Source organism: Hyla sarda, chromosome 3 (assembly GCF_029499605.1).
Source record: "Hyla sarda isolate aHylSar1 chromosome 3, aHylSar1.hap1, whole genome shotgun sequence".
In the NCBI taxonomy this organism is placed as follows: domain Eukaryota; kingdom Metazoa; phylum Chordata; class Amphibia; order Anura; family Hylidae; genus Hyla; species Hyla sarda.
In genome coordinates this window covers 447,588,005-447,605,115 of record NC_079191.1, presented here as the reverse complement: position 1 = coordinate 447,605,115, position 17,111 = coordinate 447,588,005, and the positions used below count along the sequence as shown (strand labels likewise).

At 46.0% G+C, this 17,111-nt stretch overlaps 2 non-coding genes and 1 pseudogene across 2 annotated transcripts; 2 read left to right on the top strand and 1 right to left on the bottom strand.

Moving 5' to 3' along the window:
- Positions 1-3,959: 3,959 nt before the first annotated feature.
- Positions 3,960-4,021, bottom strand: LOC130363453 (U7 small nuclear RNA). Its single transcript, XR_008891859.1, has one exon. It is a non-coding gene; the product is annotated as a U7 small nuclear RNA (small nuclear RNA).
- Positions 4,022-4,280: 259 nt separating this feature from the next.
- Positions 4,281-4,342, top strand: LOC130363432 (U7 small nuclear RNA). Its single transcript, XR_008891841.1, has one exon. It is a non-coding gene; the product is annotated as a U7 small nuclear RNA (small nuclear RNA).
- A 5,949-nt stretch (positions 4,343-10,291) lies between these two features.
- On the top strand, positions 10,292-10,399 carry LOC130363342 (U2 spliceosomal RNA; annotated as a pseudogene).
- The last annotated feature ends 6,712 nt before the right edge of the window (positions 10,400-17,111 follow it).

Genomic DNA, 17,111 nt, shown 5'->3' with positions numbered 1-17,111 from the left:
GCGGTACCATTTTTATATTGAAGATAAGGCGAGTGGCACGGCACTGCTGTATATTGTTGGACTCGATGTGGTATAGGTGGATGGATGTAGATGAGGGTGGTGGTGCTCTGGTCAAAGCTGAGGCACAGTAGAAATGATAGAATAAAAACAACGAATCAGACCGGCAGACTCACCACATTTCTCTTCTTCTTTATTTGCGTAAGCAAGGCATAGACAGATACTCACAAACTTGGGGGATAGGACGTGCAGTGGGGGGACAAACTGGCAACAGACTCCGTTTCGCACGGACCACCGTGCTCCCTCCGGCCATACTAACTTTCTAGTGAAAGTGGATTATATACAGGTAACCAACCCAACCCACCTGGTCAGCTGACAGGACGTGTGTGACGTGTGTTCTGACGCGGCCAGGTGGGTGGAAAGTAAATCTCAAAAACAAGCTGTCAGTTCTGTGCGATCATTTAACCCTAGGACTCCCGCGGCTCCCGATGATCCAAAGCGTCTCCCTCCGGAGCAGCTTTGCATCAATTCGTTCACTCCCGGTGAACGTAACTCTTTCCAACCCTAGAAACCGCAGGCATTGAGGGTTGTTCTCATGTGATTCTCTTACATGTGCCTGTAACCTAGATGCGCCAGGGCGACCCGTGCGAATGGAGTAAAAATGCTCCCTGATTCGGGTACATAACTGGCGACTGGTTTGGCCTATGTAAAAGAAATCACAAGGACACAGAATGGCATATACGACATTTTTTGTTTTACAGGTAATTAAATCGTTAATTATGTGCTGTACTGGACCTATTCTGATGTTCTTTGTTTCATAACATTGGCTACAAAAATTACAATGCCTACATTTAAAATTCCCTTTAGGAGCAAGGTCGTGCAACCAGGTGCGGTTTATCTCATCTTTATCTTGCTTCTTGTTTTTAATATGTTCTCCTATTGTCTTATTTCTCTTGTAAGCGAACCTAGGTCTCTTCAAGGCTACTGTACGCAGGTCTTCATCTGCTTCTAAAAGAAACCAATTGCATCTTATGGCCCTCTCTATTGTTTGATTCATGGGAGAATTCTGAAAAACAAAAGTGAATCTCCGATTCTCTTCTGTTCGGCCTGTTTTCTTTGTTCTGTTACAATTATTTAACAAGTTACTTCTGTCTAGTTTATCGGCCTTTTTTCTACCTTCCTCTATAATCTTTTTAGGATAAGCCCTGTCTTTTAATCTCGCTACTAGATCATCTGCTTGTTGCATATACACCTCAGGCTTGCTGTTATTCCTTTTTAACCGGACAAATTGTCCGTAAGGTATTCCTTTTTTAGTAGATACCCTATGTGAGCTGTGGAAATGTAAGATCATATTTTTTGCTACCATTTTACGATAGCCTTCTGTGTTGATGTGATTACCTTCTGCTATCAGCTTGACATCTAGGAATTCAAGTTCTCTGCCCCCAAACTGGCTGGTAAACTGCATATTAACTGTGTTAACATTTACAAAAGTTGAACCCTGCCTATGTTAAGGATACAGGGCACCTGCTACAGTTGATGGGAGATGTGTCATGGGAGGAGGGTTACAGTTTAGGGTCAGTTGATGTCGTCAGCCTGTACACCCGCATTCCACATAGTGCGGGTGTGCAGGCTGTAAGGGTCTTTTTACAGACCCTCCAGGTTTCTGAGGGGATAATTGATTTCATAAGTGACGGCTTACTTTTCGTCCTGTCTAACAACACCTTCCTGGTGGGTGAACAGTGGTATAAGCAGGAGACAGGGACCCCGATGGGCACCCCTGTCTCCTGTACTTATGCCAATATTTTCTTGTCAGTCTTTAAGAACAACCATGTCTACACCATTAATAACCCTTTCTTAACATTTTTGAGGAGTTATTATTGATATGTAGACGACATTTTGGTAGCATGGTCAGGCACACCAGAACAGTTTCAGGACTTCACTAATTATCTAAATGTTAACACAGTTAATATGCAGTTTACCAGCCAGTTTGGGGGCAGAGAACTTGAATTCCTAGATGTCAAGCTGATAGCAGAAGGTAATCACATCAACACAGAAGGCTATCGTAAAACGGTAGCAAAAAATATGATCTTACATTTCCACAGCTCACATAGGGTATCTACTAAAAAAGGAATACCTTACGGACAATTTGTCCGGTTAAAAAGGAATAACAGCAAGCCTGAGGTGTATATGCAACAAGCAGATGATCTAGTAGCGAGATTAAAAGACAGGGCTTATCCTAAAAAGATTATAGAGGAAGGTAGAAAAAAGGCCGATAAACTAGACAGAAGTAACTTGTTAAATAATTGTAACAGAACAAAGAAAACAGGCCGAACAGAAGAGAATCGGAGATTCACTTTTGTTTTTCAGAATTCTCCCATGAATCAAACAATAGAGAGGGCCATAAGATGCAATTGGTTTCTTTTAGAAGCAGATGAAGACCTGCGTACAGTAGCCTTGAAGAGACCTAGGTTCGCTTACAAGAGAAATAAGACAATAGGAGAACATATTAAAAACAAGAAGCAAGATAAAGATGAGATAAACCGCACCTGGTTGCACGACCTTGCTCCTAAAGGGAATTTTAAATGTAGGCATTGTAATTTTTGTAGCCAATGTTATGAAACAAAGAACATCAGAATAGGTCCAGTACAGCACATAATTAACGATTTAATTACCTGTAAAACAAAAAATGTCGTATATGCCATTCTGTGTCCTTGTGATTTCTTTTACATAGGCCAAACCAGTCGCCAGTTATGTACCCGAATCAGGGAGCATTTTTACTCCATTCGCACGGGTCGCCCTGGCGCATCTAGGTTACAGGCACATGTAAGAGAATCACATGAGAACAACCCTCAATGCCTGCGGTTTCTAGGGTTGGAAAGAGTTACGTTCACCGGGAGTGAACGAATTGATGCAAAGCTGCTCCGGAGGGAGACGCTTTGGATCATCAAGTCGGGAGCCGCGGGAGTCCTAGGGTTAAATGATCGCACAGAACTGACAGCTTGTTTTTGAGATTTACTTTCCACCCACCTGGCCGCGTCAGAACACACGTCACACACGTCCTGTCAGCTGACCAGGTGGGTTGGGTTGGTTACCTGTATATAATCCACTTTCACTAGAAAGTTAGTATGGCCGGAGGAAGCACGGTGGTCCGTGCGAAACGGAGTCTGTTGCCAGTTTGTCCCCCCACTGCACGTCCTATCCCCCAAGTTTGTGAGTATCTGTCTATGCCTTGCTTACGCAAATAAAGAAGAAGAGAAACTTGGTGAGTCTGCCGGTCTGATTCGTTGTTTTTATTCTACCATTTTTATATTGATCGGACTTTTTGATCGCTTTTTATTCATTTTTTCATGATATAAAAAGTGACCAAAAATACGCTATTTTGGACTTTGGGATTTTTTTGCGCATATGCCATTGACCATGCGGTTTAATTAACTATATATTTTTATAGTTCGGACATTTCCACACTCGTTGATACCACATATGTTTATTTTTATTAACAATTTTTTTTTTAAATGGGAAAAGTGGGGGGATTCTTAGTTTTATTGGGGAAGGAGTTAAATGATCTTTATTAACTTTTTTTGCAGTGTTATAGACCTGGGGGAGCAGGGTAGGAGGCCCCTGATTGGTCAAAGTGCTCATGTGGTTCTCTGTGCATCCTCCTGCACAGACAAGATAAACTCTTTATAAGACAATGAGACATATAAGTGCATTCATCAATGGAAATCACAGTATAATAAATTACAAATCATATACATGTAAAACCTGAACAGACATGATGAAAGGACACCCACCTGACAGGAAAGGTGGACAAGTGGGATCCACACTGGGGCACCACACAGATATCACTTGTTATTAACCAAAAAAAACGAAGTAACTTTCCAAAACCCAATAACATCAGAAACAAATAAAGATATTACAACCACAGACATGAATTTTTTATATTCTATTCTTCACCAAATATTTGGGGCTCCTCAGCATTTGCCAAAAAGCTTTTAAACAAATAGTAAAAGAGCTAAAAACACCAATGACTTGGAGCGTTCTACCCGACCTCCCCTCCCCCGATCACCATCAATATCATGGAGACCACACAACACACATTTCTTATCTGAGGAGAAATCATCACACAATATAAATCTCCTCCAGATAATAGATCAGACAGGGAGAAGATCAGCTGATCCCTCATATAGAAGACTCCGGAAGAGATAAGAAATGTGTGTTGTGTGGTCTCCATGATATTGATGGTGATCCGGGGAGGGGAGGTCGGGTAGAACGCTCCAGGTTATTGGTGTTTTTAGCTCTTTTACTATTTGTTTAAAAGCTTTTTGGTAAATGCTGAGAAGCCCCAAATGTTTGGTGAAAAATAGATTAGGATATTGTTGATGAAAAATATAAATTTCATTAAAGATTGGAGGTGCATATTATGCTAATTCTTCATCAACTTGTATAGCAGCAAACAAAGGGTTACAGAAAAAAACATTGTACTTATGTGTATAATATATGTGAACAGCCAATTATATTGAGGCAACATCTGATATATGGTAAAGTCCCAACTAAAATATCCTCTTCTTTCTAGCAAAGGTCAATGAAGAAAACAGGAACCAGAAGAATCTATCCAAAAAAGGGAATAACAGCAGAAAAAACAAAGAATCTTCCATGAAGAGTAATTCTGCTGAAAAGAGAGAAAAACTGTGATAAAATGGGAAGGGTAATAGGGAGGGATAATATCTATATTTTCCATTAACAAGACCAGAAAAATCTCCAATTTTATTACAAGACTGGAGGCTCATATTATGTATATTTAAAGCTAAACATTAGAAAATACTATAATGTGGAACAATATTAAAATATAATATAAAATATAAGATACAAGCAGAGACGTGAGGAGAAGGTTTAAAATAGAAAGTGCGAAAAGTGAACTCAGAAGACCAATCAGCTGCTTTGAGTGGGTTGAGCGTGTGGTTTACAATATGATAATAGTAATTGAGAGGAAGTAGGAAGTCTAAGGAGTCGTTTTTTGTTCATAAACCTGTAAGCAGCAAATAACACATAAATTAGAATTTTGAGGAAAGGCTGAATAAAAAACTGAATGGAAATTGTTTTTTGTATGTCTGTGAATAAAAAATTGAATTCCATGAGGTAAGAATTGTCTATGTGAAATATCCAATGCACGATCGTCAGACAGTCTTTTGAAAGAAATGAGACATAACAGCACGGTCAATGTGAGAGATAAACATCCCAAGTAGACTGGTATTTAGGTAAGGGAGGTCTCCTGAACTTGACACTTTTCATAAGTCTACAAACTAAAGGATGTTTACCCACCGGTAAAGAATCAATAGGAATGTGATAATAGGATAAAGCTGATCTATAAACATTAACGGTGCATTAGGCCTTTCCAGAATCAAAAGAGGTGGAAAAAAGATGTAAAACTTTAAAGATAGAGGAATGAAAGGGATCCAGATCCCGTTGTGAGCACCAATGTACCCAAAGTTTCCAGGCAGATCGGTAAGCTGACTTGGTACCTGGGGCCCAAGCTCCTGATAAGAGTTCTTTAGAAGATTGAGAAAGTTCGAAGAAAGATGAGGAAGGCCCGATATCTGCCATGCAATTAGACACAGAGAATCCGAAAGAGGGTGAGGATTCCCTGATGGATCTAAAAGAATTGATTGAAAGCAAGAAAGACGAGGGTAATCTGTGCACATTCTGGGAATCTGAGGGAACCAAGCATGAGTTGGCCAACAAGGAGTTATGATGATCAGAGTCGATTTCAACATTCAAGTTTGGAGAAGAAGTCGTGGAATCATTGCAAAGGGAGGAAACGTATAAAGAATTCCCTGAGGCCAAATTAGCTTCTGTATCTGCTTCTGCCAACTGAAAAATTTTGGAAGTTGCCGATTGAGTCGAGATGCGAACAGATCTATTTGAAGGGGACCCCATAGATTGTTGATTTGAGAGAAAATGGAAGGATCCAGATGCCAATCACTGTAATCGGAAAGGAATCGTGAATTCCAATCCGCAACAGAGTTTGAGAGACCAGGAAGGTATTCCGCTTTGAGGACAATATCCTTGTCCAAGCAGAAATGCCAAAAATCTTTTGTAATATCAGATACAATTTTGGATCTTGTGCCACCCAGACGCTTGATATACTGAACCGTGCAGATGTCGTCCATCTTCAAGAGGACACAACTATGAGATCTGTCTTTGATAAAACTCTTCAAGGAAAAATATCCTGCCAGGAGTTCTAAACAATTGATATGTAATGAAGATTCTTCTGTGGATAAAGGATCGCAGCGAGCTCCCCAACCGAGAAGACTCGTATCGGATTCTATAATGAGGTCCGGAAGAGAATGAAAGATGGCTTTTCCATTCCAAGATTCTATGTCGTTTAACCGCCAAAGTAATTCGTCCCTTGTTTCGGGAGTTTGAGATATCAAATCCGTATAACCCAGACCTTCTCTCAAGGGTTGAATTTTGAGATGTTGAAGAGCTCTGTAGTGTAGGGGGGCCAAATTAGATTTTTCCATACAAAAGATAGGTAATCTCTTGAATATGGATGAATCTGAACCGTTAGATATGCATCCTTCAAATCTATATTTATCAGTCAATCTCCGTGGCGCAGAAAAACTCTTAGTAAATGAATCCCTTCCATTTTGAAGTCTTGATACTTCACAAAATTGTTTAAAATTCTGAGGTTGATAACCAGTCTGTAGCCACCATCTTTCTTTTTCACTAAAAAAATGTTGCTATGAAAGAGATTTGGATGTGGAGAGACCGGAACAATGGCATTGTTTTAAGGTAATTCTTCTATTTCTGAGTCTACGCGAAGTGGATCTTCCTTTGAAAATCTGATGGGACAAGGAAGATTTGTTTGAAAGGGAAAACTTACAAATTCTATCTGGAATCCTATAATGGCTTGTAACACTCAACCATCCGAAGTTATCATGGAGCAAACTTGGGAAAAATACTATAATCTGCCTCCTAGAGGAATGTGAGAAAAAGGTGAAAACATTAAACTTACCTGATGAATGTCTGGACTTGGAAAATCCACGTTGGCCTCTGAGCTTCCATGGTCGTCCTCTATATGGGAAGAATGGAGTTTGATGAAATGGTCCTGTAGAGGTCTGAGGTTTGTTAGAATATTAGGAGCCTCTGAACTGAATACGGTCTGAGTTAGTACGGCCAGGGAAGTGGCCCCTGCCTCTCCTGGCCCTGGTGAAAACCTTCCTCTGGAAAACTGAGGACTGGGCCTTATCTAATGATGAGAATAAGCCCACGTATTTGTTTAACTCTTCTATAAAAGATTCCCCAAAGAGTAAAGGGTCTTTTGACTCGCCAAAATCAGAGTTGGCTAAATGAGTCAGTTGAGGGTCAAGCCTCATTAAAAGTGAGCGTCTCCATTCTGAATAGAGGGCAGGATTAGTGTTGCCAAAAAAGCATATAGCTCTCTTGATCCAGCCTCACAAAATAGTCACATCTATGGGTTTATTAGACACTATGGCTTCTTCAGAAAGGTCCATTATCTTTGAGAGAGGTCCCAACACATCCAACAATTTGTATGGACAGGATTTGAAGGACCGGTCTATACCTTTTTTAGGGTTCTTCCTCCCTTTCATAATGTATTTGACCAGAGTAGGGTCAAGGTTGGGGGTCAGAGTAGTAATATCAGGCAATGTTGGCCTAGGACATTCAGCGTGCAGTTTGCATGGAGCCATTTTGTCTAGGGGCTTTTTAAGCCAAACTTTCAAATATTGCGCAACATTAGGGTGAGGAACCCATTAATCCGACCTGGAATGTCTGATTTGGGTCAAAATAAGGTATGTCTTTGCATTCAAGAACTTGATCATCAGAGGTATCAGGTAAGGATAAAAGGTAATCTTCAACCTCTGAAATGTCCTCGTATTCTGCATTTTGGCCTGAATCATTATGAACAGACAAGTCAGATGAAGAACCACTAGAGGCAATAACATAAGAATCTGGTTTGTTTCCAACAGATTTATGATCCCGTTCATATGGTTCGTCCTCATGGGTTGAGGGTCTAGAGCAGTGATGGTGAACCTTTTTGAGCACGAGTGCCCAAACCCTAATGAACGCCAACTTTTTTTCCCTCAAAGTCCCAGCACAGCTATTAAATCAGAATACCGAGGTTTAAATTTAGAAGAGAAAAAAAAAAAAAAAAAAAAAAAAAAAAAAAAAAACTTAGGTAGGCAGTATGTTCCCCCACATTAGGTAGACAGTATAGTTCCCCCACATTAGGTAGGCAGTATAGTTCCCCCACATTAGGTTGTAGTTCCCCCCACATTAGGTTGGCAGTATAGTTCCCCCACATTTGGTTGTAGTTCCCCCACATTAGGTTCAGTATAGTTCCCCCACATTAGGTTGCAGTTCCCCCACATTAGGTTGTAGTTCCCCCACATTAGCTTGTAGCTCCCCCCCACATTAGGTAGGCAGGATAGTTCCCCCACATTAGGTTGTAGTTCCCCCACATTAGGTGCAGTATAGTTCCCCCACAGGCATACAGCCTTCAGCCATATACAGCGTATGGCTGAAGGCTGTATGCCTGTGTATTGCCTCACAGAGCTCCGTCCACTGCTCCTCCGGTCAGTGGTCACGACCTACTGCTGTGGCCTATGGGCCATAGCGGAAGGTCCTGGGACCGGAAGCTGAAGTGTTGCTGGTAACTTACCATGCCGGACAGTGCACGTCCTCCTCCTCGATGCTCCGCACATCCGTTCCTATGGGCTCACGCAAGGGATGTCAGTGACGTCCCTGCGTGCGCTACCTCCCAGCGGCCCCTGCATTTTTAGAGATAATGTGGGGACGCAGAGAGGTAACCGGGACATCCTTGTGTGCTGAAAAATCTTTCGGGACACAGGGATTTCTCGGTTTGCCCCGCCTTAACGCTGGCCCTGAGCATAGTGGAAGTCCGGCGCCAGCAGAGTGGGCTTGGCATGCCATAGGTTCGCCATCACTGGTCTAGAGCGTATGGGTAAAACACTGGATATTTTGCTATGCTAAGCATGCGATTTAATATGAGATACTTGATCCCTTACGTCCTTAGAGCGTTTCTTGGACACATTATCCAAGGGATTGTCTTGACAATGATGCCTCTTATGTGACACCTTACCAATATACTCATCCGCTGACCAATAAGTATCAGAAGGAGTAGAAATATGAAGTCTAAAGGATTTTTGATGGGCAGACTGGGACATAGCGGCTGCTACAGATTTTCCTATAGAGTCCTGTATAGAGGACATAGCATGCTTGACAGCAGAATGAATAGATTTATTATTAGATCATTTATGGGACTTCTTTGATGTCAGTCACAGGAATGTCCAAGTCATCAGAGGCCATATTGAAATAAATAAATAAATAAATATATAATACCTATCTATAAAACTCAATAATATCAATAAATATTAATAATAATAAATATGATCAAATAAATGGGTAAGAGATATATACAAAAAAAACATTAATCAATAAATAGATGTAAGGATATATATATATATATATATATATATATATATATATATATATGAAAATACCTGAAATATTCTTCACAATAAGGGGTCTTGATATAAAAAGGATGTAATGTATATATATTTTTTGACCAGACAGTTCCATATGAAGTATGGGAGTGGTAAAAGCAATGTCAATGCTGATGTACTATCCCGTATGGCTCCTGGCGAAGAACCGCCTGTAGAAGACATGTGGGAAGATGTGGAGATGCCACCCTTCTATCAAAGGTTCGTGAGTCAGAATACTCTGGCTACCCAGGAGGACGAAGATTCCGGAGGACCTGTATACTTAGAAGACTCTCCAGGATGAGAGCTGAACCATGGAGGACCTCCTAGACTACTTACTCCAGAAGAGGGTGCCAACCCGTCTGCGCAAGTCACAGGGAGACTTCGACGTTGCAGAGGCTCCGGCTGCTAATGCGAGATCTAGAGCGTAACAGCTAATAAATAGCTGCGCAACAAATCTCGCGAGACCGCCGGAGAAAATAAAGTGCGTCACCAGTGTAACGGACTAGGTGACAGAATAAGATAGGGGATAAGATGTCTGATTGTGGGGGTACCACTGCCAGGGTCTCCCGTGAGCTCCTGCAGCACCTGACTTTCTGAACAAACTTCAGGTTCCTGCGGCAGTGGTCGTGATGTCACGGACACACTCCCTCGCACAGCGGACTGGTGTCTGAACTTGACTGGACAGACTTGATGGACGAACAGGTCGGCGGGATCCTGTGAAGGGGGATGTCACTTAGGAACAAAGCTGGTTGCAGCAATTGGGTCTCTTAGTCATTTCTCTGCCTTTTGGCTAAGCTCAAGTGTAGTATCTGTTCTTATCAGTTTCATGCTGGTGGCAGACTACGCCAGTGTGGAGTTGGCGGGGATGGGTGCTGCATGGAGGGTGACGGTGTATCCCCGGCTGGTTCTGAGGAATCAGCTCGAAGGCTGCCCCGACGTGACCTGTTCACTCCGGGTCTCGCCATGAGGCTGAGAGGGTCTAGAGCCAAGGTACTTTTGTGCCTCGGGGAGTGGTGACCCTGAGGTGCCAAAACTCACTGGGAGGATAGGCTCACTGAGTCGAAGCATAACTGCTTCTCAAACTTTTGGTTAAGATCAAGTGTAGTACCTTTCCTGTTGGTGGTGTGGAAGACCACCAAGGCAGGATGGGTGTACCAGGGATGGCTGTATAGCACAGCAGTCATCCCCAATGAGACCTGTTCCCTGCTGGATCTGTCCTTAAGGTCTGGGTAGAGTGAAAGCCGAGGTGCACAAGTGCTCTGGGAGTGGTGACCCCCCAGGGTGCCAGAATTCACTTGGGATTGGCAACCCCACTTGAATGAAAGCACATAACACACTTTTTCTCTCACTCTTCTGGGCACTCACCCTTAGTATCCCGGCCTTCCGGCTAGGATCGGGGAATTTTTATAGAACCGGGCAGTATTACACACTGCGCACATCCACTTATTTATTTTTTGTCACTGTGTTCACTTTTTGTGTTCGTTTGTTCGCTAGGATTTGGTAGTGTCACGATGCCGGCTGGCAGGTAGTGGATCCTCTGTGCCAGAGAGGGATTGGCGTGGACCGTGCTAGTGGATCGGTTCTAAGTCACTACTGGTTTTCACCAGAGCCCGCCGCAAAGCGGGATGGTCTTGCTGCGGCGGTAGTGACCAGGTCGTATCCACTAGCAACGGCTCAACCTCTCTGGCTGCTGAAGATAGGCGCGGTACAAGGGAGTAGACAGAAGCAAGGTCGGACGTAGCAGAAGGTCGGGGCAGGCAGCAAGGATCGTAGTCAGGGGCAACGGCAGGAGGTCTGGAACACAGGCTAGGAACACACAAGGAAATGCTTTCACTGGCACGATGGCAACAAGATCCGGCAAGGAAGTGCAGGGGAAGTGAGGTGATATAGGGAAGTGCACAGGTGATAACACTAATTGGAACCACTGCGCCAATCAGCGGCGCAGTGGCCCTTTAAATCGCAAAGACCCGGCGCGCGCGCGCCCTAGGGAGCGGGGCCGCGCGCGCCGGGACAGGACTGACGGAGAGCGAGTCAGGTACGGGAGCCGGGGTGCGCATCGCGAGCGGGCGCTACCCGCATCGCGAATCGCATCCCGGCTGGAGGCGGTATCGCAGCGCCCCGGGTCAGTGGATCTGACCGGAGCGCTGCAGTGAGGAGAGTGTAGCGAGCGCTCCGGGGAGGAGCGGGGACCCGGAGCGCTCGGCGTAACAGTACCCCCCCCCTTGGGTCTCCCCCTCTTCTTAGAGCCTGAGAACCTGAGGAGCAGACTTTTGTCTAGGATATTGTCCTCAGGTTCCCAGGATCTCTCTTCTGGACCACAACCCTCCCAATCCACTAAAAAAAAGGTTTTCCCTCTGACCTTTTTGGATGCCAGAATCTCTTTGACGGAGAAGATGTCCGAGGAGCCGGAAACAGGAGTGGGAGGAACAGATTTGGGAGAGAAACGGTTAATGATAAGTGGTTTAAGAAGAGAAACGTGAAAGGCATTAGGAATACGAAGAGAAGGAGGAAGAAGAAGTTTGTAAGAGACAGGATTAATCTGGCACAAAATTTTGAAAGGACCAAGATAGCGTGGTCCCAACTTATAGCTAGGGACACGGAAGCGGACATATTTAGCGGAGAGCCATACCTTGTCTCCAGGGGAAAAAATGGGAGGAGCTCTTCTTTTCTTATCCGCGAACTTCTTCATGCGTGATGAAGCCTGTAAGAGAGAATTTTGGGTCTCTCTCCATATGATGGAAAGATCATGAGAAATTTCATCCACAGCGGGCAGACCAGAGGGCAAGGGGGTAGGGAGGGGGGGAAGAGGGTGACGGCCGTACACCACGAAAAATGGGGATTTGGAGGAAGATTCAGAGACTCTGAAGTTATACGAGAATTCGGCCCATGGTAGAAGATCTGCCCAGTCATCCTGGCGGGAGGAAACAAAATGTCGTAAATAATCACCCAAGACCTGGTTAATTCTTTCTACTTGTCCATTGGATTGAGGATGATATGCAGAAGAAAAATTTAATTTAATCTTGAGTTGTTTACAGAGAGCCCTCCAGAATTTAGACACGAATTGGACGCCTCTATCCGAGACGATCTGCGTGGGCAACCCGTGAAGACGAAAAATGTGTACAAAAAATTGTTTAGCCAACTGAGGCGCTGAAGGAAGACCAGGAAGAGGGATGAAATGTGCCATTTTGGAGAATCGATCAACGACCACCCAAATAACAGTGTTGCCACGGGAAGGGGGTAAGTCAGTAATAAAATCCATACCAATCAGAGACCAAGGCTGTTCGGGGACAGGCAGAGGATGAAGAAAACCAGCGGGCTTCTGGCGAGGAGTCTTATCCCGGGCACAGATAGTGCAGGCTCGCACAAAGTCCACAACATCCGTCTCCAGAGTCGGCCACCAATAGAAGCGAGAGATGAGTTGCACAGATTTCTTGATGCCCGCATGACCTGTGAGATGGGAGGAGTGACCCCATTTGAGGATTCCGAGGCGTTGGCGTGGATAAACAAAGGTCTTTCCTGGAGGAGTTTGCCTGATGGAGGCTGGAGAAGTGGAAATCAGGCAGTCAGGAGGAATGATGTGTTGCGGAGAGAGTTCAACTTCAGAAGCATCCGAGGAACGAGAGAGAGCATCGGCCCTAATGTTCTTATCGGCAGGCCGAAAGTGAATTTCAAAATTAAATCGGGCAAAGAACAGAGACCACCTGGCCTGGCGAGGATTCAGCCGTTGGGCAGACTGGAGGTAGGAGAGGTTCTTGTGATCGGTGTAAATAATAACTGGAAATCTTGATCCCTCCAGCAGATGCCTCCATTCCTCAAGTGCTAATTTAATGGCTAGAAGCTCTCGATCCCCGATGGAGTAGTTCCTCTCCGCCGGAGAGAAGGTCCTAGAAAAAAACCCACAAGTAACAGCATGCCCGGAAGAATTTTTTTGTAGAAGGACAGCTCCAGCTCCCACAGAGGAGGCATCAACCTCCAATAGGAAGGGTTTAGATGGGTCAGGTCTGGAGAGCACGGGAGCCGAAGAAAAGGCAGACTTGAGCCGTTTAAAGGCGTCTTCCGCTTGAGGAGGCCAAGACTTGGGATCGGCATTTTTTTTGGTTAAAGCCACGATAGGAGCCACAACGGTAGAAAAATGTGGAATAAATTGCCTGTAATAATTGGCGAACCCCAAAAAACGTTGGATAGCACGGAGTCCGGAGGGGCGTGGCCAATCTAAGACGGCAGAGAGTTTGTCTGGATCCATTTGTAGTCCCTGGCCAGAGACCAAGTATCCTAGGAAAGGAAGAGATTGGCATTCAAACAGACATTTCTCTATTTTGGCATAGAGTTGATTGTCACGAAGTCTCTGAAGAACCATACGGACATGCTGGCGGTGTTCTTCTAGATTGGCAGAAAAAATCAGGATATCGTCCAGATATACAACAACACAGGAATATAAGAGATCACGAAAAATTTCATTAACAAAGTCTTGGAAGACGGCAGGGGCGTTGCACAGGCCAAAGGGCATGACCAGATACTCAAAGTGTCCATCTCTGGTGTTAAATGCCGTTTTCCATTCATCCCCCTCTCTGATGCGGATGAGATTATAAGCACCTCTTAAGTCCAGTTTGGTAAAGATGTGGGCACCTTGGAGGCGATCAAAGAGTTCAGAGATGAGGGGTAGGGGGTAGCGGTTCTTAACCGTGATTTTATTAAGACCGCGGTAGTCAATGCAAGGACGTAGAGAGCCATCTTTTTTGGACACAAAGAAAAATCCGGCTCCGGCAGGAGAGGAGGATTTACGGATAAAGCCCTTTTTTAAATTTTCCTGGACGTATTCAGACATGGCAAGAGTCTCTGGGGCGGACAGAGGATAAATTCTGCCCCGGGGTGGAGTAGTGCCCGGGAGGAGGTCGATAGGACAATCATAAGGCCTGTGAGGAGGTAGAGTCTCAGCTTGTTTTTTGCAAAAAACATCCGCAAAGTCCATATAGGCCTTAGGGAGACCGGTTACAGGAGGAACCACAGAGTCACGGCAAGGGTTACTGGGAACCGGTTTTAGGCAGTCCTTGGAACAAGAGGGCCCCCAACTCTTGATCTCCCCAGTGGACCAATCCAGGGTTGGGGAATGAAGTTGAAGCCAGGGAAGTCCAAGGAGAATTTCAGAAGTGCAATTGGGGAGGACCAAAAGTTCAATCCTCTCGTGATGAGGTCCGATGCACATTAGAAGGGGCTCCGTGCGGAAACGTATGGTACAGTCCAATCTTTCATTGTTTACACAATTGATGTAGAGGGGTCTGGCGAGACTGGTCACCGGGATGTTGAACCTGTTGACGAGAGAGGCCAAAATAAAATTTCCTGCAGATCCGGAGTCCAAGAAGGCCACAGCAGAGAAGGAGAAGGCAGAGGCAGACATCCGCACAGGCACAGTAAGACGTGGAGAAGCAGAGTAGACATCAAGGACTGTCTCACCTTTGTGCGGAGTCAGCGTACGTCTTTCCAGGCGGGGAGGACGGATAGGACAATCCTTCAGGAAGTGTTCGGTACTAGCACAGTACAGGCAGAGATTCTCCATGCGGCGTCGTGTCCTCTCTTGAGGTGTCAGGCGAGACCGGTCGACCTGCATAGCCTCCACGGCGGGAGGCACAGGAACAGATTGCAGGGGACCAGAGAAGAGAGGAGCCGGGGAGAAGAAACGCCTCGTGCGAACAGAGTCCATATCCTGGCGGAGCTCCTGACGCCTTTCGGAAAAACGCATGTCAATGCGAGTGGCTAGGTGAATAAGTTCATGTAGATTAGCAGGGATTTCTCGTGCGGCCAGAACATCTTTAATGTTGCTGGATAGGCCTTTTTTAAAGGTCGCGCAGAGGGCCTCATTATTCCAGGATAATTCTGAAGCAAGAGTACGGAATTGTACGGCATACTCGCCAACGGAAGAATTACCCTGGACCAGGTTCAACAGGGCAGTCTCAGCAGAAGAGGCTCGGGCAGGTTCCTCAAAGACACTTCGAATTTCCGAGAAGAAGGAGTGTACAGAGGCAGTGACGGGGTCATTGCGGTCCCAGAGCGGTGTGGCCCAAGACAGGGCTTTTCCAGACAGAAGGCTGACTACGAAAGCCACCTTAGACCTTTCAGTGGGAAACTGGTCCGACATCATCTCCAAGTGCAGGGAACATTGGGAAAGAAAGCCACGGCAAAACTTAGAGTCCCCATCAAATTTATCCGGCAAGGATAGTCGTAGACCAGAAGCGGCCACTCGCTGCGGAGGAGGTGCAGGAGCTGGCGGAGGAGATGATTGCTGAAGCTGTGGTAGTAACTGCTGTAGCATAACGGTCAGTTGAGACAGCTGTTGGCCTTGTTGCGCTATCTGTTGTGACTGCTGGGCGACCACCGTGGTGAGGTCAGCGACAACTGGCAGAGGAACTTCAGCGGGATCCATGGCCGGATCTACTGTCACGATGCCGGCTGGCAGGTAGTGGATCCTCTGTGCCAGAGAGGGATTGGCGTGGACCGTGCTAGTGGATCGGTTCTAAGTCACTACTGGTTTTCACCAGAGCCCGCCGCAAAGCGGGATGGTCTTGCTGCGGCGGTAGTGACCAGGTCGTATCCACTAGCAACGGCTCAACCTCTCTGGCTGCTGAAGATAGGCGCGGTACAAGGGAGTAGACAGAAGCAAGATCGGACGTAGCAGAAGGTCGGGGCAGGCAGCAAGGATCGTAGTCAGGGGCAACGGCAGGAGGTCTGGAACACAGGCTAGGAACACACAAGGAAACGCTTTCACTGGCACGATGGCAACAAGATCCGGCAAGGAAGTGCAGGGGAAGTGAGGTGATATAGGGAAGTGCACAGGTGATAACACTAATTGGAACCACTGCGCCAATCAGCGGCGCAGTGGCCCTTTAAATCGCAAAGACCCGGCGCGCGCGCGCCCTAGGGAGCGGGGCCGCGCGCGCCGGGACAGGACTGACGGAGAGCGAGTCAGGTACGGGAGCCGGGGTGCGCATCGCGAGCGGGCGCTACCCGCATCGCGAATCGCATCCCGGCTGGAGGCGGTATCGCAGCGCCCCGGGTCAGTGGATCTGACCGGAGCGCTGCAGTGAGGAGAGTGTAGCGAGCGCTCCGGGGAGGAGCGGGGACCCGGAGCGCTCGGCGTAACAGGTAGGGTGCGGTAGCCCTTCTGGGTGTCCCTCCTGCCGGTCTAGGGGAGGTGTGTGTAGCCATTAGGTTCCTCACCTCCCTGCTATACCCCATGGCATCCTGTTTCGGCAGGATGCCAAATCGGTTTTACTGGTTCCTTGGTAACAACCTGGTTAACGCCTAGTTGTTTGCCGGGAACACTTTCGGTCCCTGAGTAGCTTCGGCGAAAGGGGACATCGTACCTGGAACCTTGCAGGTGCCTTTTGGCCCGGAGGTGAAGGGTTTGGTTTGTTGGGGGGCCTCTCTCCTTTCGGAGAAGGGCTTGCGATAGACCGCATCCTCCTGCACGTTTTTTGTGTGAACACTTGAACTTTTTACTTGCACTTGGGTGATTTGAGAGCACGTACCTCGGCTTTCAATAAAGAGTGGAAGCACAGGCACCATAATCTCTTCCCCTTGTGGCACTCACCTCTT